Below are 26,249 nucleotides of genomic sequence, written 5' to 3'. Positions count from 1 at the left end.
AACTTTATTGTGCCGGGTGATCTCGGTCCCTCTATGCCTGCGCCCAGAGCCGGCCATATGCATAGGCAAACTAGGCAATTGCCTAGGGCATTTGATATGCCTAGGGGCATCAGCAGCTTCTGCTGATTAAAATGATATGCGGCATGCCTATATTCAGAGTGTAGCATTTCATATGCAGATACAGCCACAGTCTCACACAGTATATAGGCATGCCGCATATCATTTTAATCAGCAGAATCTGCTTGTTCATCCTAGCCACATAGCAATGCAAGTAAGATGCATTTTCATAAAAAAAAAAGGTGTGCCCGACGTTAGCATTGAGTCAAGATTTAGGAGGACACATCTGTATCCAAGCAGAGGCAGAGGTCACAGTGCTAGTGGCAGTGTGAGTGCTGTGTGCATGTGAGTGGTTTGTAGGTGCAGTAGTGTTTGAAAAATGTGTAAGGAGCATTATGTGTGTCATGTAAAAATGCATTAATAATGTGCAACATATGTGTTGCACATTATTAATGTCATCAGTGCCGTAACTAGACATTTTAGCGCTGTGTGCAAGAAACGACAGTGGCGGCCCCCCCCCCCCATGTAAGATAGGGGCAGTGCGCGCCGCAGGCTTCACGGGGAAGGGGCGTGGCCACAAAATAATAGCAATTCATACTACGGTGCACAGTAGTCTACATTATTCAAATTACGCTGCACAGTAGCGCCACTACACCAGGTAGAGCCCCTTTTATACATTACAGCAGACAGCGTCCCCCTTTTTACACATTACAGCAGACAGTCCCCCTTTTTACACATTGCGGCAGCCAGTCCCCCTTTTTACACATTGCGGCAGCCAGGCCCCCTCTTTACACATTGCGGCAGCCAGTCCCCCTCTTTACACATTACGGCAGCCAGGCCCCCTTTTTACACATTGCGGCAGCCAGGCCCCCTCTTTACACATTGCGGCAGCCAGGACCCCTTTTTACACATTGCGGCAGCCAGGCCCCCTCTTTACACATTGCGGCAGCCAGTCCCCCTTTTTACACATTGCGGCAGCCAGGCCCCCTCTTTACACATTGCGGCAGCCAGTCCCCCTTTTTACACATTGCGGCAGCCAGGCCCCCTTTTTACACATTGCGGCAGCCAGGACCCCTTTTTACACATTGCGGCAGCCAGGCCCCCTTTTTACACATTGCGGCAGACGGTGTCCCAGAGAGAGAGAGAGAGAGATATATACTTACCTTCTCCCCGCTGACAGGCTCCTCGTGCTGGCATCTCCCTCTCGGTGCAGGCAGTGAGATGAGAAGGAGGAGGAGGGAGGGGGATTGGAGCCGCAGCAGCGCTATTTGATTGGTAGTAAGCGCCGCTGCAGCATCCCCCTCTCCTTCCGTATTGGTTGCCTGGCGCTGCTGTGGATGCTGGGATGAAGGAACCGCATCCCAGCATCCATAGCAGCGCCGGGCAGCCAATACAGAAGGAGAGGGGGATGCTGCAGCGGCGCTTACTACCAATCAAATAGCGCTGCTGCGGCTCCCTGCTCCCCCTCCCTTCTCCTCCTTGAACGCTGCCCGGCGCTGGTCTCTTCTCCCTCCAGCGCGGCGCACGGCGCACACAGCAGCCAGAGGCGGCATGTAAGTAGTCAATTTGACTCATTACATGCCGCTGGCCGTTGCGCCCTCAGGGCAACTGCGCTGTGTGCCAAGCCCACTTGGCACACACGTAGTTACGGCCCTGAATGTCATTATGTGTATAAGGGCATTAATAATGTGTAGGGGGCACTATGTGTATCAGGGCATTAATAATGTGCGGCATATGTGTAAAAGGGTACTACTGTATGTGTGTCATTATGTGTATAGGGCATTAATAATGTGTAGGGGGCACTATGTGTCATTATGTGTATCAGGGCATTAATAATGTGCGGCATATGTGTAATGGACATTATGTGTAAAAGGGCATTAATAAAGGTTGTCATAATGTGTAAGGCGCATTATGTTTATAAGGACATTAATAAGGTGTCTCATATGTGTAAGGGGCATTACTGTGTGGAATTATGTGTATAAATGCATTACTTATGTGTGGCATTATGTGTATAAGGTGCGTTACTATGTGGCATTGCGTATAGAAAGGGCACTACTGTGTCGTCTAATGTGAATAAAGAGCAATAGGGTGTGGTATAATGTGAATAAGGAGCAATTCAGTGTGATGTAATGTGAATAAGGGGCTCTACTGTGAGGAGTAACATTTATAAGGTAAAGTGATACTGCTGTGGGATGTAATATGAATTATGGACACTATCGCATGATCAAATGTGAATAAAGTTGCAGTACTGTGTGGCGTAATTGGAATTGGGGTTACTATTGTGTGGCCATGCCCCTTGCCAGCAAAAGCACACCCCTTTTTGGGCTGTGCACCAAATGTGCGATCTGTTCCTATTTAAAATATAGGGGGTCCAAACACCAAAATAAGGACTTCTATGGGTGAGGGGTGATGGTGCTGGGAAAGAGGTGTAAGGTCAGAGGCGGAACCAACGGTGGTGCTAGGGGGCACCAGCCAAAATCTTGCCTAGGGCATCATATTGGTTAGGGCCGGCTCTGGCTGCGCCCTGCTGATTAATCTATCAGCCATGGAGACTGGTCACAATCATCAGCTAAAAATGGGTTGGGGGAGCTCTGACTATCTCGGTGCCCCTTCAAGTCCGGCACGTGCACCCCCCCCTCTCCCTCCTTCGCCCTGTAGTTTCAGTCCTGGCTTATTTAGTTTGTCTGGAAAAGGATGTATTATAAGCTATTTATATTTTACCTTAAGGTGAAAGTTTTCAGCCTTTAGGTTGTCTATAAATACAATATGCAAATCTATGTAAGTGTATGTATATGTATATGATGTACAAACCACCTCACAATAATAGGCAAACCATTACGATATTGGAAAACAAGATTTCAAATTATAGTGATGGAAACAATATGTTCGGAAACAGAACCTGATCACTGCTGTGCATTTTCACACGGTGGGCAATAAGGTCTGAACTGCACATGCGCAGGCACCACAGTGCGCTGGCGCATGCCAGAGATGCGATCGGCATTTCAGCCCAGCGATCGCCTCTGCCTGATTGAAAGGCAGAGGAGTTCGCTGGGCAGGAGGGGGCGGTCCGGCAGCGTTGGGCCTCCGTTTTTTTGGGGCGCGGTCCAGGCAACGCAGGCGTAACGTCACACACAGCCGCTGCAACCCGGAGAGCGACGGGTAGCTCCCTGCCAGCGCACAGGAGCTGCGCTGGTAGGGAGCTACTCTTCAGGCACAAACGCATCGCAGCCGTGCAATGCTTTTGTTCCTGTGCGGGGAGTGGGGGGGCAGAGCTAGACATGCGGGGCGGACTAGCACTGTCCTTGGCGTCCCCCCTGCATGTCTGTGAAAGTGATGGTAGATGTGCTAAATTTAGCACATCTATGATTAAGTCTGAATGACCCCCCGTGTCCAAAGAGCAAAAGACATGGCTACTGTACATCGACAAATTTTAATAGTGTTACGTTTTGAAATATTAACAGCAACAGCGCTACCACCCTTAGTGGGAATTATTTTAGTTGGTCATTATAGATTTTACACTACTGCATATCCATTTTTTAAAGCTATGTATAAAAGTATTTTAAAATAACTAATGTGTGTTCTGTTAAATGTAAATCCTGTCTGTGAATTTTAAGGAAATAGTCACGTCTGCTTAGAAATGTTCCTGATTCATGAAATGAGTCACCATGGTCCTGCCAAGACCTTTTGGAGCCTTCCTTGCTAGAATCAGCTATTTGAAGTGATAATCATTGCAACTCCTAGTTGTGCCCTGAATGAAGATTCTGTTACCTGCTCCGCAAGCTCTGTCTGACCTTAAAAGACCTTTAAATAGAAACCAAAGCTTATGTCTTATGTAATGCCTTGGATTTTATTTCCTTTATGCCAGCAGCCCGTAGAAATATATCCATCCTTTCATCTGTGGAGCTCTTAAAATCTTTGCTATCTGCGTCTTCATGGAATAATTGCAGTTCAATTGTTTTTTTTCCGGCAGATCCCGGAAGGTATATCATATTTTTGTGCCAGCACTAGAAATGAGCAAACACACAGCAGTTGCATGAGGACAGTGGGTATATCATTTAAAGCAGCAATTTCATGGAAAATTATTTTGTTCTGGTAGTGCCAGGCTGAGATGATGCTAGCAGAACATGTACTGCCATGATATTTTTAAGCAAAGTATACCATGCATAAAAGTGGGGAAGCTTCCCCTGAGTGTATCAGAGGAGATATTGCTTTTATGTATACAGCGATGTAACAATGAGCCCTAAAGGCCCATACGCACAACAAGATATTGTGAACTATATCGCCCATTTTGGCCTTTATGAGTAATATCGTTCACACTATCGTCTAGTATGTACACTCAATATCATTAACAATGTGCTCTCCTGCACATCGTTAAAGACCCCCTCCCTCATATGCAGCATGGGTGTCGTTCCCCCTGTGTGTATGCACTTGCTGATGCCGGCACCCCGCCGGGTCTCCGTCGCTGCCAATATCGGCGTTGGTGGGGGCTCGTTTAGTGTGTTTGGGTCTTAACACATACTTAAAATACATGTATGTCTCAGAGCCAGACACAAATGGGAGACATCAAAAGCTGTCCTGAATAAAGCAGGAAATGCAATAATGCAATACAGTCGTTGAAGAAAAATGTTACACAATGTTTAATATTTGTTAGAGTATAACAACAGCAGCAGGATAAGTATTGCTTGAATGACTCTACTAGAGGAACAGTAGGCTGTGCTGTATTTTTAAGTCAAAACTTTGTAGTTTAGCTGTGTAAATGCCCTATTATCTGATGTGTGGATACTTATTGCAAGATAAATACATTAACAACCACAATAATGAAAAATGATACAGAGGCATATTTATGGGGAAAATGAAAGGTCAGTTTTATTTATTTAAATGGAGTAACTTTTGAAAAAATAGAGGAAAGATCATGTATGGTGGCGAAGAATGGTCTCACTAAGCAATATCACAGTCTGCAGACATCTTCTCCACCTAGATGGTAGGCCACTTGCCAACCCATCCCCCAACTCAAGCTATCTACCTCCCAAACAAATAACACAAAAGGGACCACCTGGAGCGGTGGTGCAGCTGACCCCAGTAGGGTTGAATTAGCCTAACCTGTGTATTGGTTGGGAGAGCACCTCAAGATCAAAAGGCAGATAGCAACTGCTACCGTTCTTTCCCGCCAACAAGGTTCATACCCAAGAACTGTAGCCACCACCATACTCTACTCAAAAACCACCTGCACACCACACACTAAATCCTCAATAAACAAAAAAAAAACCTCATCGTTAAGATGAATACCAATCGACCCATAGAGATCGATGACCCTGAACCGAATCAAAGGGTGAGTTATAACCAAACACCAAAACCGCAGACACCACATCCGACCACGGAATGGACCCTTCACCGATCCAAATCGAAAAGCCTCTCCAAATCCACCGTGGAATAATCTCCGGCCACATAACACAACAGAAGGGCAATATAGCCACAATCTTCACCAAGTCCCTAGACATAGTAACCTTCAAATCCAATGAAGTTTGGGATGCCAAATCATTGCACACACAAATGAGATACCAAAACCATAGGGAACTCAAATGAGTAAACCAAGCAAAAGAAAAAAATCAAAAAGAAAAGCCACCTCATACCGCTAATGCCTAACTACCTAAACTGACTCAAAACCGGAAACAAATCCAAAATCCCAACATGAGCACATATAAAAGAACTAAAGAGAAATGAGAATTTCAGAAGAAGGAATGAATGTGAAAAATTTGAAAGACTAGAACTGAAGAAGAATGGGAGAGAGGGAAGGAGGGTAGTGTCATCACTTGATCTGAGTCAAAACACAAAAAACTGCTGGGGGTGGACTGCAGCGTGAAAATCAAATAAACCCCAACAGGCAAAAACAACATTCCTCAGGACCTCCACCAAAGGTGGTGAATAGCTAACCCTCAAGTAAGACACAAAAGTTAAAATAGCGAAACTGAATGTACTGCTGGTATCCTTTAGATTTCCAGTGACCTAGGGAACTGAAATACCTGATGCAACGGCAGATGTATCAAAAGCGATATGGAAGGAATGAGTTCCAAAATCCATTGGGGACAAACCAATGGCCAGAATACAGCGTTTCAAGACCCAACCAAACTGGTAACGAGTCATGGGTGAGCCGGTGAGAGTCAAGAGGAACAGTGGCCAACCCGGCTCACCCCTTCAAATCTCTCTGAACCAGAAAGCCGTACCCTTAACCTGAAAAAAATTAGAGAGCCCGTACAAAATTCTGGCAGTCACAGCCCTGGACCTACCAGTCTCATGCAAACTCCTAACAAAGGCAAGAATAAGTTTGCAACCACTCTTATTATGGGTTGAAAAACTACACCATTCTGACCAGGCTGAGCAGTTCTGACTAAGCCAAGTGGTATCATCACAAAGTCCTCAGAGATAATGCCCAGTTTGCTAGCCCCTCCATGCAGGCTTGATAACTAGCCAGATATACATTAAGAAGGGCATAATTCACCAATTGGATCATCAGAGGGTCCATTTACCAACAATGTTTCTAATCAAAATGAGACAACACATAGACTATATTGTTCAGGACGCCAGGGATGTGTCGAACCTGAAACAAAATAGTGAAATATAGACAACACAGGACAATTTGAGGCAACAAACAAAATGGCTGGGAGGGAAGTAGCATGATGATGGTTGATCGAATAGACCACGCCAAGATTATTGCACCAAAAAAAAACACTCCTATTTTGCAATGAGGAACCCTAGACTTCAAGGGAAACCATAACAGGGAAGACCTCAAGTAGGAGAAGATTCCTCCCTTCCTTCTGTGGCTTTGTTCTCTTCCTTTGAGTGTATGAGCCCGTCTCCTGCAAAGTACTGCTGTGAAGAGTTTGTTTTCCGGCTGTGCGGTGCCTGCATTATGTTACCTCTGCTGCAGGAGGCGCCCCCATAGCGTGGAGAGTAATCTATAGTGGGTAATTCACAGATATTTCTGCAGCGGGGTACACTGGGTTCCACAGGGATAACATCAGGGTGTAGAGTAGAATCTTGACCCGAGGCACCAACATGCTTAAAGCTTTGACTGTTCCCAAGATGCTCAGCGCCGCTCCTCTATAACCCCGCCTCCGTGCACAGGCGCTCAGTTTGTAAGTTGGTGCCCAGCAGCCCTGAAAAGAGCTTTTTTTAAAGAAGATAGAAGATTCCAAGGGCTACAGCATAGACACTATCAGTGCTAGATGTCATCTTGACATCTCATGCTGCAGCTCCATCACCTCCCCCGGCGGCGTACTCCCGCGCCCTGGTTGCCAGGGAACTTACAGCGGAGGGCTCTGGTCTTTCACATCAGGCACACACACTTGGCGCAGCTCTCCAGGATCGCGTGGCCGCATCAAGGGAGGAGGTAAGAGGGTCCCCCAGGTGTGACCTGCTGTAAATCGCGATCCGGGACGGCCATTAGGAGACGGGCCGCGCGCGCTTGCGTGGACACTGTGTTGGTACAGGGACCCCACTAGACCACCAGGACAGGGGCACAGGTCAGATTCTACTATAATCCGTTATTCACAGGCCCACAGTACCTGGTGGTGAAGTCCAGCAAGGGGATAAGGCTCTGACCTGTAGCCCCTCGCCCAGCCCCAGGGCGCCATTTAGAGTAAATGTTCCCGCCCTGGAGCTGCATCTCTCTCTCTCCCTCACTCCCTGTCAGTGTTTGTGCGCCATTACACTTGCTGAGCTGATTCTGGGACTGCATGGGCAAAGTCTCCTCTGTAAAGCCGCCTGCCTCATCAGCGCTGTGCATTTTACAGGACGCTTAAGTATTCTACATGTCTTTTGACAGTGTTAGTTAAGAAACAGTGCATTACTACAGGGCTATTTAGTACAAGTACCCTGTGATATACATCCAGTCTTTACTGTGCATTGATATATCTATAAGTCTATATAGCTTTACTTAGTACTACTTAGTATTGCTAGTCCAGTGCAGTTTTATTGTTTGTCATAATTTCTGCATTGTACATGTGACTGTGTGTGTGCATATAGCTGCTGTGTGATAACTAACTCGTGTATCTCACTCATATTTCTTTCTATCCCTATATTCTGTACCCTGTGGGGGGCTAAGTGCGTCAGGGTTATTAGTTGATATAGATATTTTCACAGGATATACTTATTTGGTATTTTTCTCTGTGATTTTCAGTCACAATATACCTCCTGAATCCTCTGTTTGTGCTGTCACACTGCACCTTGGTTAGGTATTATGGTGGTCATTCCGAGTTATTCGCTAGCTGCTTTCGGTCGCAGCGTGGCGATTAGGTAAAAAAGCGGCATTTCTGCGCATGCGTATGGTGCACAGTGCACACGCGCGACGTACTTTCAGACAAGACTATGCAGTTTCACACAAAGTCTAGCAACGCTTTTCAATCGCACTGCTGGCCGCAGAGTGATTGACAAGAAGTGGGTGTTTCTGGGTGGTAAGTGGCCGTTTTCGGGGAGTGTGTGTAAAAACGCAGGCATGTCGGATAAAAACGCAGGAGTGGCTGGGGAAACGTAGGCGTGGCTGGCCGAACACAGGGCGTGTTTGTGACGTCAAAACAGGAACTTAACAGTCTGAAGTGATCGCTAGCTAGGAGTAAGTCTCAAGCTACTCTGAAACTGCACAATCTTTTTTTGTAGCAGCGCTGCGAGCCTTTCGGTCGCACTTCGGCTAAGCTAAGATACACTCCCAGAGGGTGGCGGCTTAGCGTTTGCACTGCTGCTAAAAGCAGCTAGCGAGCGAACAACTCGGAATGAGGGCCTTTATCTGCTGATAATGGGGGTAATCCTGAGTTGATCGCAGCAGGAACTTTGGCCCTCATTCCGAGTTGTTCGCTCGCTAGCTGCTTTTAGCAGCAGTGCAAACGCTAAGCCGCCACCCTCTGGGAGTGTATCTTAGCTTAGCAGAATTGCGAACGAAAGATTAGCAGAATTGCGAATAGAAATTTCTTAGCAGTTTCTGAGTAGCTCCAGACTTACTCCTACATTGCGATCAGTTCAGTCAGTTTCGTTCCTGGTTTGACGTCACAAACACACCCAGCGTTCGCCCAGACACTCCCCCGTTTCTTCAGACACTCCCGCGTTTTTCCCAGAAACGCCAGCGTTTATTCGCACACTCCCAGAAAACGTCCAGTTTCCGCCCAGAAACACCCACTTCCTGTCAATCACACTACATGCCGTGAGTAAAATACCTAACTTTTGTGTAGAATAACTAAGCGCATGCGCTCTGCGACCTTGCGCATGCGCAGTAAGCGACTAATCGCAGTATAGCGAAAATCGTCAACGAGCAAACAACTCGGAATGACCCCCTTTGTTAGCAGTTGGGCAAAACCATGTGCACTGCAGGGGAGGCAGATATAACGTGCAGAGAGAGGTATGATTTGGATGTGGTGTGTTCAATCTGCAATCTAAATTGCAGTGTAAAAATAAAGCAGCCAGTATTTACCCTGCACAGAAACAAAATAACCCACCCAAATTTAACTCTCTCTGCACATGTTATATCTGCCTCCCCTGCAGTGCACATGGTTTTGCCCAACTGCTAACAAAGTTCCTGCTGCGATCAACTCAGAATTACCCCCATTATTGTACTGTGTCACCCGTGGTTTACGCTTTCATATCATGTCAGCTACAAGGGGCGAAGGTTCTGTGGCTGATCCCGCAATACGCGGTGGTGATGCCACAAATGCATTAGAGGAAAATGTTCAGGTCCTGGGGGTTCCTTACCTCCCAGTCAGTCTGTAGCAACGAGAGCACATCACAACCCGCCTTGGGCTACTTTCTCTAATTTACTGACTACGCTGGTAACTAGACTTACGCCCCCTATGGGACCTCACGTGCCTTTACAGCCACATATCGTCCCTGCGGTTAATCCGCCATAGGCAGATCTCCTGTCCACTCAGTTACAGCAATTGAATCACTCATTGACTAAACAGAAATCTAACCCTCACCCGCCTAAGACCAAGGGGTCCTCTAAGCGGGCCATTACTTCCTCACAATCCACTCATGTTTCAGATACTTCGTCCGATAAGGATGGCGTATATACTGACCTCTCAGACACTGATCCAGACGCTTCTGAGGGGGAGTCTGTTTCACAAGTGGATGTTCCTGACCTATTAGAGGCTATCAGGCTGATTCTTAAAATTGATGATGACCCCGAACCTGTTGTTGCCTCCAAGAAACCTGACAGATTCAAACGTCAGAAGGTTACCAAATGAATTTTGCCTCATTCTGACCATTTGGTTGATATACGTCAGGAATCCTGGGAGAATCCAGGAAAGAAATTCACACCTCACAAGAAGATGCTAGCTCCCTCGCTGCGGAGTTAAGTAAAAATTGGGAAACGCCACCACCGGTGGATTCGCAAGTCGCTCGGCTGGTGGTGTCCTCTGCTCTGCCTGTCATTACCGTTACTTCTCTGAAGGAACCGACGGATAAGCGTGTGGAGGGTTGCTTAAAGTCTATTTATACCCTTGCAGGAGCTGTGCATCGGCCCACTATTGCGGCTACTTGGGCTGCAGAAGCTATTGAAGCATGGGCTCAGGAGATGGAAGCAGAGCTGCCGTCCAATTTTTCTGATAATGCTAGACAATGTCTTTCATATATTGTCACAGCCTCTCATTACATTAAGGAGGCGGCTTCTGATGCCGGTGTTCTGGCAGCCAAGGACTCTACTACGTCCATTTTGGCTCGCCGGATTCTCTAGTTGCGATCCTGGTCTGTGGATCTGGACTCTAAGAAAACCCTGGAGGTGCTCCCTTTTAAGGGGAACATCCTTTTTGGTGAGGATCTCAACAAGATTGTTGCTGATTTAGCTTCCGCTAAGACAGCATGTCTACCTAGTACTGCTCCTTCGGCTCCGAAGGTTAAGAGTACTTCCTTTCGTTCCTTTCATCCTCCAGGTAAAGCCAAGGGTCAGGCGTACCTGAAACAGGCTCGCACTTCCAAAACCACTAAGCCCAAACATAAACGTGCCTGGGCTGCCCGTCAGCCTACTACCAAATCAGACAAACCTGTGGGAGGCCGACTTCTACGGTTTACCCAGGTATGGTTAAAGACCACTTCTGATGCCTGGGTAAGGGAAGTCGTCACTCACGGATACGCCATATCCTTCAAGAAACGTCCCCCTCATCAATTTTGCCTGACAAACATCCCTTCAGATCAGATGAAGCCAAAAACTCTCCATTTGGTGGTACAATCCCTCCTGGACACAGGAGTGGTAGTGCCGGTGCCTCTGGCTCAGAGAGGCAAGGGGTACTATTCACCGCTGTTCCTAGTTCCAAAACCGAATGGTTCCTTCCGGCCCATTCTCAACCTCAAGTCTTTGAACAAATTTGTGAGAATCTCCAAGTTTCGTATGGAAACTCTTTGCTCTATTGTTCTGGCTTTGGAACCCGGGGACTATATGGTATCCCTGGATATACAGGATGCTTACCTCCATATTCCTATTGCCATGTTGCATCAGCATTTCCTGCGGTTTGCTATTGGCAACCTCCATTATCAATTCCGGGCCTTACCTTTTGGATTGACCACAGCTCTGTGAGTCTTCACCAAGGTCATGGCGATGATGACGGCCCTGCTCCGCCATCAGGGTGTCAGGGTCCTGCTGTATCTGGACGACTTGCTGATCCTGGCGAATTCCCCAGAAGTTCTCCTCCGTCATCTGGATCTGACGGTCCAGTTTCTGCAAGCCCATGGGTGGCTCATCAACTGGAAGAAACCTTCCCTGGTCCCTGCTCAGAGCATGGTGCACCTGGGGGCATTGTTGGACATTCACAACCAGCAGTTGTTCTTGTCACAGGAGAAGGTCCTGAACCTTCAGGACAGGATTCGATGCTTCCTCTCTCACCCGCAAGTGTCGATACACTCGGCGATGCAAGTACTAGGCCTCATGGTGTCGGCTTTCGACATGGTAGAGTATGCTCAATTTCATTCCCACCCTCTGCAAAAGATGATTCTTGCCATGTGGGATGGCCTGCCTCACCGGATCAGGTCTCAACTGATCTCCTTGTCTCCGGAGGTTCATCTGTCACTGAGCTGGTGGCTACAGGACCAACGACTGAGCAGGGGTCGTCCCTTCTGGATCTCCAACTTGGTCCTCCTGACAACGAATGCCAGTCTGAAGGGTTGGGGCGCGGTGTTGGAGCAACACTCTCTTCAGGGTCGGTGGACCAGGGAGGAGTCTCTCCTCCCGATAAACATTATGGAATTGCGGGCGGTGTTCAGTGCTCTGAACCGGCCCAGCATCTGATACAGAAGAGGCCTGTTCAAGTACAGTCGGACAACGCCACCACGGTGGCGTACATAAATCATCAAGGTGGCACTCGAAGCCGCATGGCAATGATGGAAGTGTCCAGGATTCTTCAGTGGGCGGAACGCCATCTGCCAGCCATATCGGCAGTGTTCATTCCGGGGGTCCTCAACTTGGAAGCGGACTTCCTCAGTCATCAGGACATTCACGCCGGAGAGTGGAGCCTCCATCCAGAAGTATTTCAACTCCTAGTGGACAAGTGGCACCTACCAGACGTAGACCTGATGGCTTCTCGACACAATCACAAGGTTCCGGTCTTCGGAGCAAGGACAAGGGATCCTCAAGCAGCATTTGTGGACGCACTGGCAATTCCATGGAACTTTCGGATGCCGTACGTGTTCCCTCCGGTGTAACTCCTGCCCAGAGTAATAAGGAAGTTCAAGCAAGAAGGAGGCATCCTACTTCTGATCGCTCCAGCGTGGCCCAGACCGCATTGGTTCTCAGACCTACAGGGTCTCTCATTAGAGCGTCCTCTTCTACTTCCGCAACGTCCAGACCTCCTCGTTCAGGGCCCTTGTGTATACCAGGATCTGGTCCAGCTGGCTCTAATAGTATGGCTCTTGAAGCTTCAGTCCTGAGGGCCAAAGGATTTTCTGAGACGGTCATTCAAATTTCTGCTCGGATTTATCATAGGGTCTGGAATTCTTACTTTGCTTGGTGCGCATCTAACAATCATGACGCTTACAAGTTTAGTACAGCCAAGCTGTTGGCTTTCCTGCAGCAGGGCCTGGACTTAGGCCTTCGTCTGGCCTTTCTCAAGGTTCATATTTCGGCCTTGTCGGTTTGTTTTCAGAGAAAAATTGCGACTCTGTCTGATGTTCATATATTCACTTAGGGTGTTTTACGGATTCAACCTCCCTATGTCCCGCCTGTGGCTTCTTGGGATTTGTCGGTGGTTCTGGAGCCCTTGCAAGAGTCTCCGTTTGAACCTCTTGAATCTATGGACCTTAAGTGGCTTACTCTTAAGGTCTTGTTTCTGCTGGCTATTGCCTCTGCTAGACAGGTTTCAGACTTGGGTGCCTTATCCTGTTGGTCACCTTTTCTGATTTTTCACCGTGACCGGGTGGTTCTTAGGACGCGCCCTGGTTATCTACTTAAGGTGGTGTCTTCTTTCCACCTTAACCAAGAGATTGTGGTTCCAGCCTTTATCTCTTCTGACTTGTCCTCTAAAGAGCGGTCTATGGATGTGGTACGGGCTCTGTATCTATGGGAAGAGGACAGCCTCCATTAGGAAGTCTGATTCTCTCTGTGTACTTTTTGGTTTTCACAAACGTGGCTGGCCTGCGAATAAGCAGACAATGGCCAGCTGGATTAGAATGGTGATTGCACAAGCTTATGTACATGCTGGTCTACCAGCTCCTGCTACCATCAAAGCCCATTCTACTCGGTCTGTTGGACCTTCTTGGGCGGCCCGCCGTGGTGCGACCCTTGAGCAATGGTGCAAGGTGGCTACGTGGTCCTCAGTGAACACGTTCATAAGGTTCTGTGCGTTCGATACTTCCGCCTCCCAGGATGCTTCCTTTGGACGCCGGGTTCTTGTGTCCGCTACAGTGCGTCCCCTCCCATGAGGAACTGCTTTAGGACATCCCCGATGTTATCCCTGTGGAACCCAGTGTACCCCACTGCAGAAAAGGAGATTTATGGTAAGAACTTACCTTTGTTAAATCTCTTTCTGAGTGGTACACTGGGTTCCACAGGGTGCACACCCTGACGCACTTAGCTTCTTTGGGTTTGTATTGCATTAGCCGCTGATACCTTCTCCTGTCGTGAGAATGTGGTGTATGTGGCTACTAATGGTTGTTGTCTCTTTTACCTGCTACGGCATTGGACTGATTAACAAAACTGAGCTCCTGTGCACGGAGGCAGGGTTATAGAGGAGGCGGCGCTGAGCATCCTGGGAACAGTCAAAGCTTTTAGCCTGTTGGTGCCTCGGATCAAGATCCTACTCTACACCCCGTTGTTATCCCTGTGGAACCCAGTGTACCTCGCAGAAAGAGATTTAACAAAGGTAAGTTCTTACCATAAATCTCCTTTTTGGATGAAGGCAGCAAAGTTTGATGGAAGTAGCTGCTGAAGGACTAGCACATATGTGCAGTGCCCTCCTTCAGCCTTCCCTGCCTTGTGCCCTCCTAGTTTAGCCTTCCCTGCCCTCTGCCCAACCCCCTAATCCAGCACTTCCTGTCCTGTGCCCAACCCTCTAATCCTGCCTTCCCTGTCCTGTGCCCCCCCCTCGATCCAGCTATTCTTGTACTGTGCCCACCCAGGTTCAGCCTTGCTTGCCCTGTACCCCCAATAAGTTCCAGCCTTTCCTGTCCCACCCCCACACCATGTCTAGCCATACCTTTGCCCCCCCCCCCAGGTCCAGCCCTCCCTGCCCTGCATCCCACAAGTCCAGTCTTCCCTGTCCTGTGACCTTCCAGTTGCAGCCTTCCCTGCCCTCTTATACCCAGACATCACTGGTCTACCATATTTTGCCCCCACCACCCACCTTTTCCCTGTGCCCTTCACAGACCACTTTTCCTCTTGCCCTGCCCCTCATTCTGCCGGGTTTAGTATGGTATACCGGCGGTCGGGCTCCCGGCGACCAGCATACCGGCGCCGGGAGCCCGACCGCCGGCTTACCGACAGTGTGGCGAGCGCAAATGAGCCCCTTGCGGGCTCGCTGCGCTCGCCGCGCTACGCGCGCCACGCTATTTTATTCTCCCTCCAGGGGGGTCGTGGACCCCCACGAGGGAGAATAAGTGTCGGTATGCCGGCTGTCGGGATTCCGGCGCCGGTATACTGTGCGCCGGGATCCCGACAGCCGGCATACTGAAGATCACCCATTCTGCCACCCCATTTCATCTTCTACTTGACCCTTCTTTATACCTTACCATCTTTCTCCTCTGCTGAAGAATCCTGCTGGCCAACTATCAACAGCAATGTGCAGACACTTGAGCATGGCAAGTAAGCACAATCTGCTGATTTCAATATTTTTTCTCTCCAAAGCTGCTATCCCTGGCAAAACCCGGACAGCAGTAAAATTTGGCAGTTTTTGCCAGTGAAGGTTTCCCCATATGAACTGCACAACTGTTATGGTGGTACTTGTATTGCCTTAATACCTATTTTATGTGCAACCGGCTTTTTCAATATTTTTTATGTGGCACCTGTAAAAAAATAGTTTGGTTAGATAATTTATTATACATTTAAGAAATCTAAAAGGTGAGATATAATTGTGTCCGAGATTGCCGGAGGTGCAGGTTGCCAGACAATCTCGGACGTTTTTTCAAAGCAGCAGTCATTTACAAGGCAAAACCATTACATCTCGCCTCATATGTTTATAGCTCCCTTTGGTACGGGTGATTTTAGATGGAGATAGATTGTCCACTGTGGTAGTCAATAGATGGTAATGTCACTGGTTACACGAGTCCGGAGCTAGCGAGACATGTGCAGCTGCATTAAGAGATTGGAATACACCAGCCCCACGGTGAAGAATTGCCTGTGACCTTGCTTGTCCAGTCAAAGAAAAGGAGGGGTAATATCATGAGTACCATCAAGGTAGGGACAGTTATGTATTTTCCCCAAATCCTCCACCAGTGACATTACCATCTATGGGCTACCACAGTGGGTTGGGATGGATATCCCGTCGGACGGGATGGTGGTGGTCAGAATACTGACTGCGACATCCCGATGATCAAAATCCTGACAGGGAAAGGTAATTATACGTAGCTTCCCCCATTGACCCCCTAACCCTCCCTGTTTGTAGCCTAAACCTAACCCTGCCTCCCACCCACAGCTTAACCCCCCTCCCTGCAGCCTAACCCCCCCTCCCCCCACCATCCGCAACCAAACCCTAACCCTTCACAGGGGGTGCTTAACCCTAAGCCCCCCTCCCCACAGACTAACCCTAACCTCCTCGGACCACAGCCTAACCCTAACCCTCCCCTCACAGCCTACACCTAATACCACCCGTGGCTTACCTCTATGGAGGCCTGGCAGGGTAGTGATCAGGATCCCGGATGTCGGCCATGACAAGCCTGCGTTTTCTGCTTCCCTCCCCTCCAAATGCGCATTGCTGCCCCCAAACAACCACATTACTAACTCATACTGAATTAGGACCCTTGTTCCATAATTACTACAGAAAGGAATGAAGCAACATTGTGCATCACCGAGCTCATTACCTAGTTCAAACTTAAAGGGGGTACACACGGAGAGATCCGTGCTTAAATTCTAAGCAATCTGACCAGATTGCTTAGAAATTAATCACGGATCTCTCTGTGTGTATGCCCCATAGCGATAGCGATGCGCTGTCGCTGACTCTAGATTTGGCATTCTGTGTGAAGTGAGCACCCTCCCCCCCGGCCCCCCTACCTCGCTCAGCACATCGCATTGCATGCTGAGCGGGGGAAAGAGAGATGTGCGCTGAGTGATCTGTGCTAGATCGCTCAGCGCACATCTCCCCCGTGTGTACTTGGCTTTAAAAACATATAAATCCGAGTAAGGTTCCCAAGACCGGACGGGTTCGGTTCTCAGGGAACCGAACCCGCTCATCCCTAATAAAGGTTACAGTAAAGGCCCATACACACTGGGCGATTTTGAGCTCAAAGTAGCTCACTTTTGGTGTTTTGAGCTACTTTGAGCTCAAAGTCGGCCAGTGTGTATGGCCAGGCAATGGGCCTAATTCCAAGTTGATCGCAGCAGGAAATTTTTTAGCAGTTGGGCAAAACCATGTGCACTGCAGGGGAGGCAGATATAACATGTGCAGAGAGAGATAGATTTGGGTGTGGTGAGTTCAATCTGCAATCTAAATTGCAGTGTAAAAATAAAGCAGCCAGTATTTACCCTGCACAGAAACAAAATAACCCATCCAAATCTAACTCTCTCTGCAAATGTTATATCTGCCCCCCCTGCAGTGCACATGGTTTTGCCCAACTGCTAAAAAAATTTGTGCTGCGATCAACTTGGAATTACCCCCAATGAGCGGTGAGCGCTGATGCGCACTCTCTCATCATCGCTGGCCGCCGACATCCGTCGGGCTGTTTGAACAGCCGAGTGAAGCACTTTCCACAGACTCCTACTGTGGAAAGTGCTTCACCCCCCCCCCCCCCCTCTCCCCGTCTCCCCCCTCCCCGGTGTACATTGCTGGCACATTGAAAATAGCTCAGTGTGTTTGAACCTTTAGAATCTAAGGTCTAGTAGGGGAACTTACCTCTCTGAAAGGGGTGGGTAATTTGGAAAGTAGCAGGAGGGAACCCTCTACATATCCACCATAACTTCATAATGGGCTTTGGGTACATCACAATTATTATTATAATTATAACCTTTTACACCGCCAGCTTTTAACACGGGTTATTGCACATGCACTGCATAACCCGTGTTGCTGTGCGGTGTACAAAGGCCCAGTTGGAATAATCCGGGTCGAGTGACCCGGTATTCCAACTCGGGTAGCTTGCAGGGTTGAACACGGGTTCAAACTGGCTCACTGTGCTGTGTAACCAGGAGCCGGGTCACACGACCCGTTTCCCGTTCAGTGTGTATGTACGGGGGGCAATATGCCATGTTGGAAGCAGTGGCAGAGAGAGGCCTGAGGCGGGTGCTCGGGAAGCACCCGTGTCAGGCTCTCGGATGCGACCCGTCTCATTTGGTGTAAAAGGAGTATTATTATTAACAATTATTTATATAGCGCCAGCACATTCTGTTACGCTTTTAATTTATTCTGTTACGCTTTTAATTTTGGGAACTTGCCTTTTAATTTAAAAAAACAAAAATAGGTTAACAAGTGTACAGATAAAGCTGTATTAAGAAAAAGTTGCGTTAATAAGAAATGTGAAATGTGACCCTACTATGATAGATAAACAGTGCTAGTTATGCCTTTGTGTGTCACAATGGACAGTGTATGGGTAGCACATGACAGGACTTACACAGGACTTGCAGTCTCATTATGTACCAGCTGGTAATATTGGGCAAATTGTTGCACAATGGTCACATTTATTTATTCAGTGTGTACACAGTACGAACATCACCCCCTTCATATCAACTGGCAGGAATGATCACATGGAAGATAAAGGCCTATTCAGAAGACTATTTGCTATATGTCTTGCTCAGTTATATTACACGTAGTATCTATGTAGCCTAATCTACACAATAACTGAATATCTTAATTTCTTAGCATTTATCTTTTCCGCTTTGCAGCAAATGGGCCGGATACTTCCCAGCTTCTATGGTAACCTGTATAGATTCTACTATATTGCACAGTTCCTCTAATAGTTTGTGACCTCTGAGTCAGTCTTTGCTGCTTCTTTATAGGGTTGGGTATGATATGTTGCGGTATCTTAACATTGTCATAATCGAACTTTTGACTACATCGCTCTGTATGAAATGCACGGGTGTAATATGCTATAGGAGCACTGGTAACATCAATGCTTTTTTTTCTCCTTGTTTTTATATTTACACTTTCATTTTCCAGAAATAGAGCAAAGACTGGAGATTAGGAGCCACTGAGTCTCTCATTAATGATGATGACCTAATGATTGTACTAACTCTTGATGAATAGGCAAAGCACTGGGATTTCTTTATAGTTCAATAAATTGACTATCCATTTAATAATGTCCACAATGAATGCTGTCCATGAAGACCCCAGTCTATTCTTTATTTACAGAAAACAGATGGTCAGTTGCTAATTTCCCGTTAGGTAAGAGAGACACATGCCTAGGGGCGGCACTTGTTTGGGGGCAGCACTTAGTACTGTCAGCCTAAGAAGTACCAGTAAATGCAAAATAATTCCACTGTACTGTACCATATGCCATCTAGAATGAAGTGTAAATGGGTAGGACATGCACACCTTCCGCCCCTGTAAGCTGTCCTAGTTACAGTAGTAAATACGTAGACACAATTAAAATGTAGTAAGTGGCTTTTTTATTATTCTGTTAAATTGGCTATCATCAATTTAGGGCTTATAACCAATCTATAAAAGTAATACAATTAGGCAGATGGGGTACGGCCGTTACTGTTGTGCCTAGGGCCTCCCGATCCCTAAATCTTCCCCTACAGATGGTGCCATTTACGTAATAATAGTAAAGAGAAGACAAGTAAAAACTGCTTCTCAGAAACGAAGAGGCTGATTTATAACCATTGAAAATGCTAAATATCATCTCGCCCCCTAGATGAAGGGGTTACGGTCTACAGCGAGAACAGCTCTATCAAAATCCACTGGTGGTATACATTGCATATGGAAGCCCATGTTACAAGTATCACACTGCCACAGTGCTTTATCCATTCTTGTCATCTCAGGATGACCATAACAGATTAATATAATTTTAAAAATAAAAACAAAGCTTCATTTTAGACAACAATTACTTACGCCATCTGAAGATGGCATCAACCACCAGGGCCAAATTGGAATGATTCACATTAGGAAGCTTTGTAAATCCAACAGCCTAGCAGCCCACATAGAAACCTGTGCGGCTGACTCTGCTGTCGGAAATGGAGGGACCACAGCAGAAATCGGAGATATCTGCTGCACTCCCTCCATTTTATATTCGGAGGATGCTTAACATTTGCAGGTCTACCCTGAAAATGTGAGTTTTCCGGGGATATCCCACAACTGTCATCTGATAAATACGCCACTAAATCATTAAAATGTTACTCTAGCTATCACCACATCCATTGTCCTGTAATTGATACCCTATTACTCCTGCCCTATATTCATCTAATGGCAGCTATAGGTAAGTAACTAACCTGGGCAGTGGGCAGCAGATGGAAATCTGGGCAATGCTGCAATCTACCTGTGACATATAGTACTGCCTCCATCAGGGCGAGTTTAGGACATAGACAGCGGCTCAGGCATTCAGTTAACATATCACCCACATGTATTACAATTATTATTATTATTATTATTACTATTATTACTAGTATTATCATTTATATGGCGCCACAAGGGGTCTGCAGAGCCTTTCAAAGGACCTATTTCAGATCTGATCGCAGCAGCACACTTGTTAGCTAATAGGCAAAACCATGTGCACTGCGGGGAGGGGGGGGGGGGGACACCTGGGCCGGCGCTACCACTAGGCAGCTTTAGGCAGCTGCCTAGAGCACCAGCCACTGGAGGGCGCCGCTGAGACACTTAACAAAAAAAAGGATGTCCGTTGTCTTTTCACACGATGCTGGCAGCAGCTGCAGTCAGCGGGACTTACCAAACGCCCGCCCCCCTCTCCCCACCTTCCCCACCAATCCATCCCTGACAAACCAAAATGTTTTATCTTCCACAAAGGCGGCAGCCACGGACCCCAATTTAAGTCCCGCCTATTGTTGTATTTGGCCCCGCCCCATATCCACATACCCACGAATTGCACTGCAAAGAGCATAAGGGCTCGATACACCTGGCTCCCAATCCCATCAGTGACAGTGACCTGGCTCTCTGGTGTGGCCTCTCATCCTGCTGACCCCACTGGTACATGTTAAGTAAGTTAGCTATAAATATATATGTATATATGGATATATAGTGTGTGTGTGTGTGTGTGTGTGTGTGTGTGTGTGTGTGTGTGTGTGTGTGTGTGTGTGTGTGTGTGACACAGTAATGCTATCACTAGAGCACAATCTCCTATATAATAGCCCAGATCTGTGACTTTGTGACTCATTTGCTAACGCTGGGCGGAGTCACAACACTGGGCGGAGTTAGTCAAATGAGTCACAGATCTGGGCAAATCTATAGGAGACTAGGAGCAGAAGCAGATAGTATGGGCATGGCACAGGCAGGGCTGCATACCTCCCAGCTTTCTTCAGGCAGGCAGGGATGCATACCTCCCAGCTTTCTTCAGGCAGAAGGAGGGATACACGTGCAACGAAAAGGGGGCGTGACCAACGAAAAGGGGTGTGGCTTTACGGGAGGGCCCCCATTTTCGTCAGTGAGGGGGCATGCCCAGCGCTCTGTGAGCTGCTGGCATGCCTCCAGGGGCGGATTATGAGTCCGGGGGGCCCAGGGCACTTGAGACAGGGGAGCCCTATCTCATTGCTGTGCCTGCTGTGGGGTTGGGGGCGTGGCCTAATCGCGGGACATGTGGTCACGCCCCTTTATGCAAATTCCGGTGTGTTTTTTAAATGGAATTTTGGTTCCTCAGCTAGGGCTAAATTCAGAGGAGGTGGTCGCTCCCCCCTACACACCGGCACAGGCAGAAGAAAGCACCTGCAACACCACAGACCTGCCAACACGCAGCAGCGTGTGCTGACTGTAGCACAATGCTGTTGCTGGCAGGACGGGGGAGCTTCAGAGCTGGGACAGAGCTACTCCAGCCGCGGGGCCCCCTAAAACTGTGGGGCCCACGGTACGTACCCCCTGCCCCCCCCCTTAATCCGTACCCCTGATGCCCCCTCTCCCTCTGTCTCCACTAAATAGACGCTGTGTGCATGCGCACAGCGTCTATTCACCGCTGCTCTGCTAAGCAGAACAGAGAGTACAGGAGCTTTCCAACTGCCCCCCTGCGGGACACTGCGACCCGCGGGTGGGACAGCGGGACAGACCCCAAAAAATGGGACAGTTGGGAGGTATGGGGGTGTGTGAGGGGGTATGCCGTACAGACAGACGGGCACCGGCTCACATCAGCATACTCAGCAGGGTCTCTCTGGCGCGGAGGAGCGTCACTTTCTAGCACACTCTACGCTTCTTAGCTGCAGTTTTGTGGGGCACCTGCCGCTGTGCAGGTTCCGTACTGCCTCTATTATCTCCAGCCCCGGCAACCCCACCGCTAGCTGCAGCGCTGCCGCCTGCAGTGAGGTGCGCCCAGCTCCTTCACACACTTTAGCCGGCGGGCAGCGCTGCAGAAGTCCGAGCTGCTTGCAGGCTCCGACCCCCTCTTCCCTCCAGCCGCAGCGTCTCCTGGGAGCTAACCAGTCACTCCCAGTCTCCCCTTACCACAGTGCCCGGCAGCTGCGCGAGGTCTGCGGTGTGTGACTGAGGAGGGGGGGGGATGGATGCGGACGAGCAGAGGAAGTAGGACTCCAGCCTGAGAGAGTCAGCCATGCCAAGTCTCCACCAGCAGCAGATCCCAACAGGTTGGAGTGGAACAGCAGCAGCCAGCAGCAGTGACTTCGGTAAGACACATCTGTCTGTCACCACTGTTTTGTCCCAAATACCAATCTCTCCCGTGCCCTGTGTTCTGTCATGTCCCTGTCACCCTTATCCTGGCCCTTTCACCCTTATGCTGGCCCTGTTACCCCTATCCTGGCCCTGTCACCCCTGTGCTTGCCCTGTCAACCCTATACTGGCCCTGTCACCCCTGTCCTGGTCCTGCCGCCCCTACCCTGGCCCTGTCACCCCTATCCTGTCCATGTAATTTCTGTCCTGGCCTCGTCGCCCCTGTCCTGGCCCCGTCACCCCTGTCCTTGCCCCGTCACCCCTGTCCTGGCCCCGTCACCCCTGTCCTGGCCCCGTCACCCCTGTTCTGACCCTGTCACCCCTGTCCTGGCCCCGTCACCCCTGTTCTGACCCTGTCACCCCTGTCCTGGCCCTGTTACTGTATACCCTCCAACTACCTTTTTGGCAGGTACAGTACCTTCAGCGCCTCCAGACCCCTCCCCAATGCCTCCGCACCTTCCCCTCCACCACATGCGGCACTCCACCCCTCCCCCACACGCTGTGCCTCCAGACCCCCTACACCACCCGCAGCTCCCAGTCCTCCGCCCCTCCACCACCCACAGCACCTCCAGACCCCCTCCACCATCCACCCCCCATATATGTCTCCCCCCACACCTGCCCCCCTCCACCCGCAGCATCTGCAGACACCCTCCTCCATCCGCGGTCCCCTCCCTCACCCACCCCACCCATGGCACCCCCGCACCTGCCCCTCCACCTGCAGCGCCTCCGGACCCCCGTTCCCATCCGCCGCACCACCCGTACCTGCCCCTCCCCTACCCACGGCGCCTCCGGACCCCCTACCCCACCCCTGGCACCACTGCCCCTTCCCATCCCACAGCACCTACGGAACCCTTCACCCATCCGCAACATCCCTGCACCTGCCCCTCTCCCACCCGTGGCACCCCTGCCCCTCCCCCACCTACAGTTCCTCCGTACCCCTCCCCCACCCGCAGCACCTCCCGACCCTTCCCCATCCGGGCCCCCCCCCCCCGCTTTCACCCCCCCCTCCACCCGCAGCATCTACAGACACCCTCCCCCATCTGCAGTCTTCCCCGCACCCGCTACATTCTGTACATCGTGCCCTGCAGGTGCTGTTCACGCCATCGCAAGGGGCTGCGCCTCCTTCACCATCGCACGCCCTTTCTTTGTGCAATATTTAACCACTAACAAAGCAATGCAGGTAATACTCCATATAATACAAATATTGAACCCCAGAAAGGCATGCAAGGGTTAAGGGGGCGTAGCCCCTTGCGACGGTGTGTAGAGCGCCCGTAGGGCGCGATGAAGCACCTAGTATATATATATATATATATATATACACACACACACACACACACACACACATACGATGGGTGGCAGCGATGGTTACTTTCAGCGCTGGGGGTTGTACTATTAATCCTGGTGGCTGTGATCATACGCGCACGCAGATATATCGGCGCAGCTGACTGATTTTTTATTTGTTGAATGGAGGAGCCGGCACTGCAACTGTGTATGTCCCAATCATGGTAACGTCGTTGGAGGAACTGCAGCGTGCATATCCCAGCTCCCACTCAGAGCCGGGAGCTGACAGCCGCGTGTGAGCTGCTGGGTGGTGCAGGTGGGCGGGCACAGCTGCCTGTCTTCTATTCTGATGGGGACAAATTGGCGCAGTGGGATTTCCGGTGGGTAGCCGCGGCCGCTGTCAGACAGTAAAGCACCGCGCGGCCCGCAGTCAGACAGTGAGTGACAGCAGTGTGGCCGCACAAGGAACTCATCTCAGAAGGCAGAGGAGGCGAGAACTGGACATTGCAGCTAATCGTGTGACTGTGGAGCAGCATGCAGCCTTGCAGGTTTCAATCCCTATCAGTCCCTTGTGTCTCTCTGTCATCTCACTCTACCCCTCCCACTCTCTCTCCCCCACATCTTGCTCTCTCTCCATGTCTCTCTCACCCCAACATCTCTCGTTCTCCCACACTGCTACTCCCAGCCTGCCCCTTCTATGCACTATTACTCCCATTCTACCTCATAACTACTACACCAAGCTTTCCCCCTGCTTCCCACAACTACTCCCATCCTACCCCTTACTTCCCACTACTACCTACATCCTGCCCCCCTGCTCTGCACTACTACTCCCATCCTGCCCCTTACTTCCCACTACTACCTACATCCTGCCCCCTGCTCTGCACTACTACTCCCATCCTGCCCCTTACTTCCCACTACTACCTACATCCTGCCCCCTGCTCTGCACTACTACTCCCATCCTACCCCTTACTTCCCACTACTACCTACATCCTGCCCCCTGCTCTGCACTACTACTCCCATCCTACCCCTTACTTCCCTCTACCACCTACATCCTGCCCCCTGCTCTGCACTACTACTCCCATCCTACCCCTTACTTCCCACTACTACCTACATCCTGCCCCCTGCTCTGCACTACTACTCCCATCCTGCCCCTTACTTCCCACTACTACCTACATCCTGCCCCTGCTCTGCACTACTACTCCCATCCTGCCCCTTACTTCCCACTACTACCTACATCCTGCCCCCTGCTCTGCACTACTACTCCCATCCTACCCCTTACTTCTCACTACTACCTACATCCTGGCCCCTGCTCTGCACTACTACTCCCATCCTGCCCCTTACTTCCCACTACTACCTACATCCTGCCCCCTGCTCTGCACTACTACTCCCATCCTGCCCCTTACTTCCCACTACTACCTACATCCTGCCCCCTGCTCTGCACTACTACTCCCATCCTGCCCCTTACTTCCCACTACTACCTACATCCTGCCCCCTGCTCTGCACTACTACTCCCATCCTACCCCTTACTTCCCACCAGGGCCGGACTGGGACTAAAAATAGGCCCTGGCATTTTTGAAGCACACAGGCCCACCTCTGTGACTCCTCCCCTTACTATTCCTGACTCCTCCCACTTATTAGTCTATGTTCTTACAAATATAATTAATATTCTAACAACATACAGGCGTACATCATTCTCTATTAAAATATACACAACCAGTGGTTGAAGTGGAAATTTTTAAGTGGGGGTATGGAAATGTGAGGTTTGTAATTAAGCGCGCGCCGAAGGCGCGCGCGCTCTGGAAAAGGGGGCGTGGCCACTCAAAGGGGGCGTGGCCTTCAGTGTAGTTTACCACACCATACACCCCTTATACGCATTATGCACCACAATAGTAGGACCACTTATACTATCTAGTACTGCTGCCCCTTTCACATTATACCACACAGTATGAGCCAAAATTCACATTACAGCACCCGGTATGAGCCGAAATTTACATTATATGCCCCCGATAGTGCAGTGCCAGGTATACAAATGCCCCCACAGTGCCAGGTATACAAATGCCCCCACAGTGCCAGGTATACAGATGCCCCCACAGTGCCAGGTATACAGATGCCCCCACAGTGCCAGGTAAACAATTGCCCCCACAGTGCCAGGTATACAAATGCCCCCACAGTGCCAGATCCACAAATGCCCCCCACAGTGCCAGGTATACAAATGCCCCCACAGTGCCAGGTATACAAATGCCCCCACAGTGCCAGATCCACAAATGCCCCCACAGTGCCAGGTATACAAATGCCCCCACAGTGCCAGGTAAACAGATGCCCCCACAGTGCAAGGTATACAGATGCCCCCACAGTGCCATGTATACAGATGCCCCCACAGTGCCAGGTAAACAATTGCCCCCACAGTGCAAGGTATACAAATGCCCCACAGTGCCAGCCAATTGCCCCCACAGTGCAAGGTATACAAATGCCCCCACAGTGCCA

This window comes from Pseudophryne corroboree, chromosome 1, assembly GCF_028390025.1.
Source record: "Pseudophryne corroboree isolate aPseCor3 chromosome 1, aPseCor3.hap2, whole genome shotgun sequence".
Lineage (NCBI taxonomy): Eukaryota > Metazoa > Chordata > Amphibia > Anura > Myobatrachidae > Pseudophryne > Pseudophryne corroboree.
The sequence above is the reverse complement of the archived record's forward strand: the minus strand, read 5'-3'. Positions refer to the sequence as shown.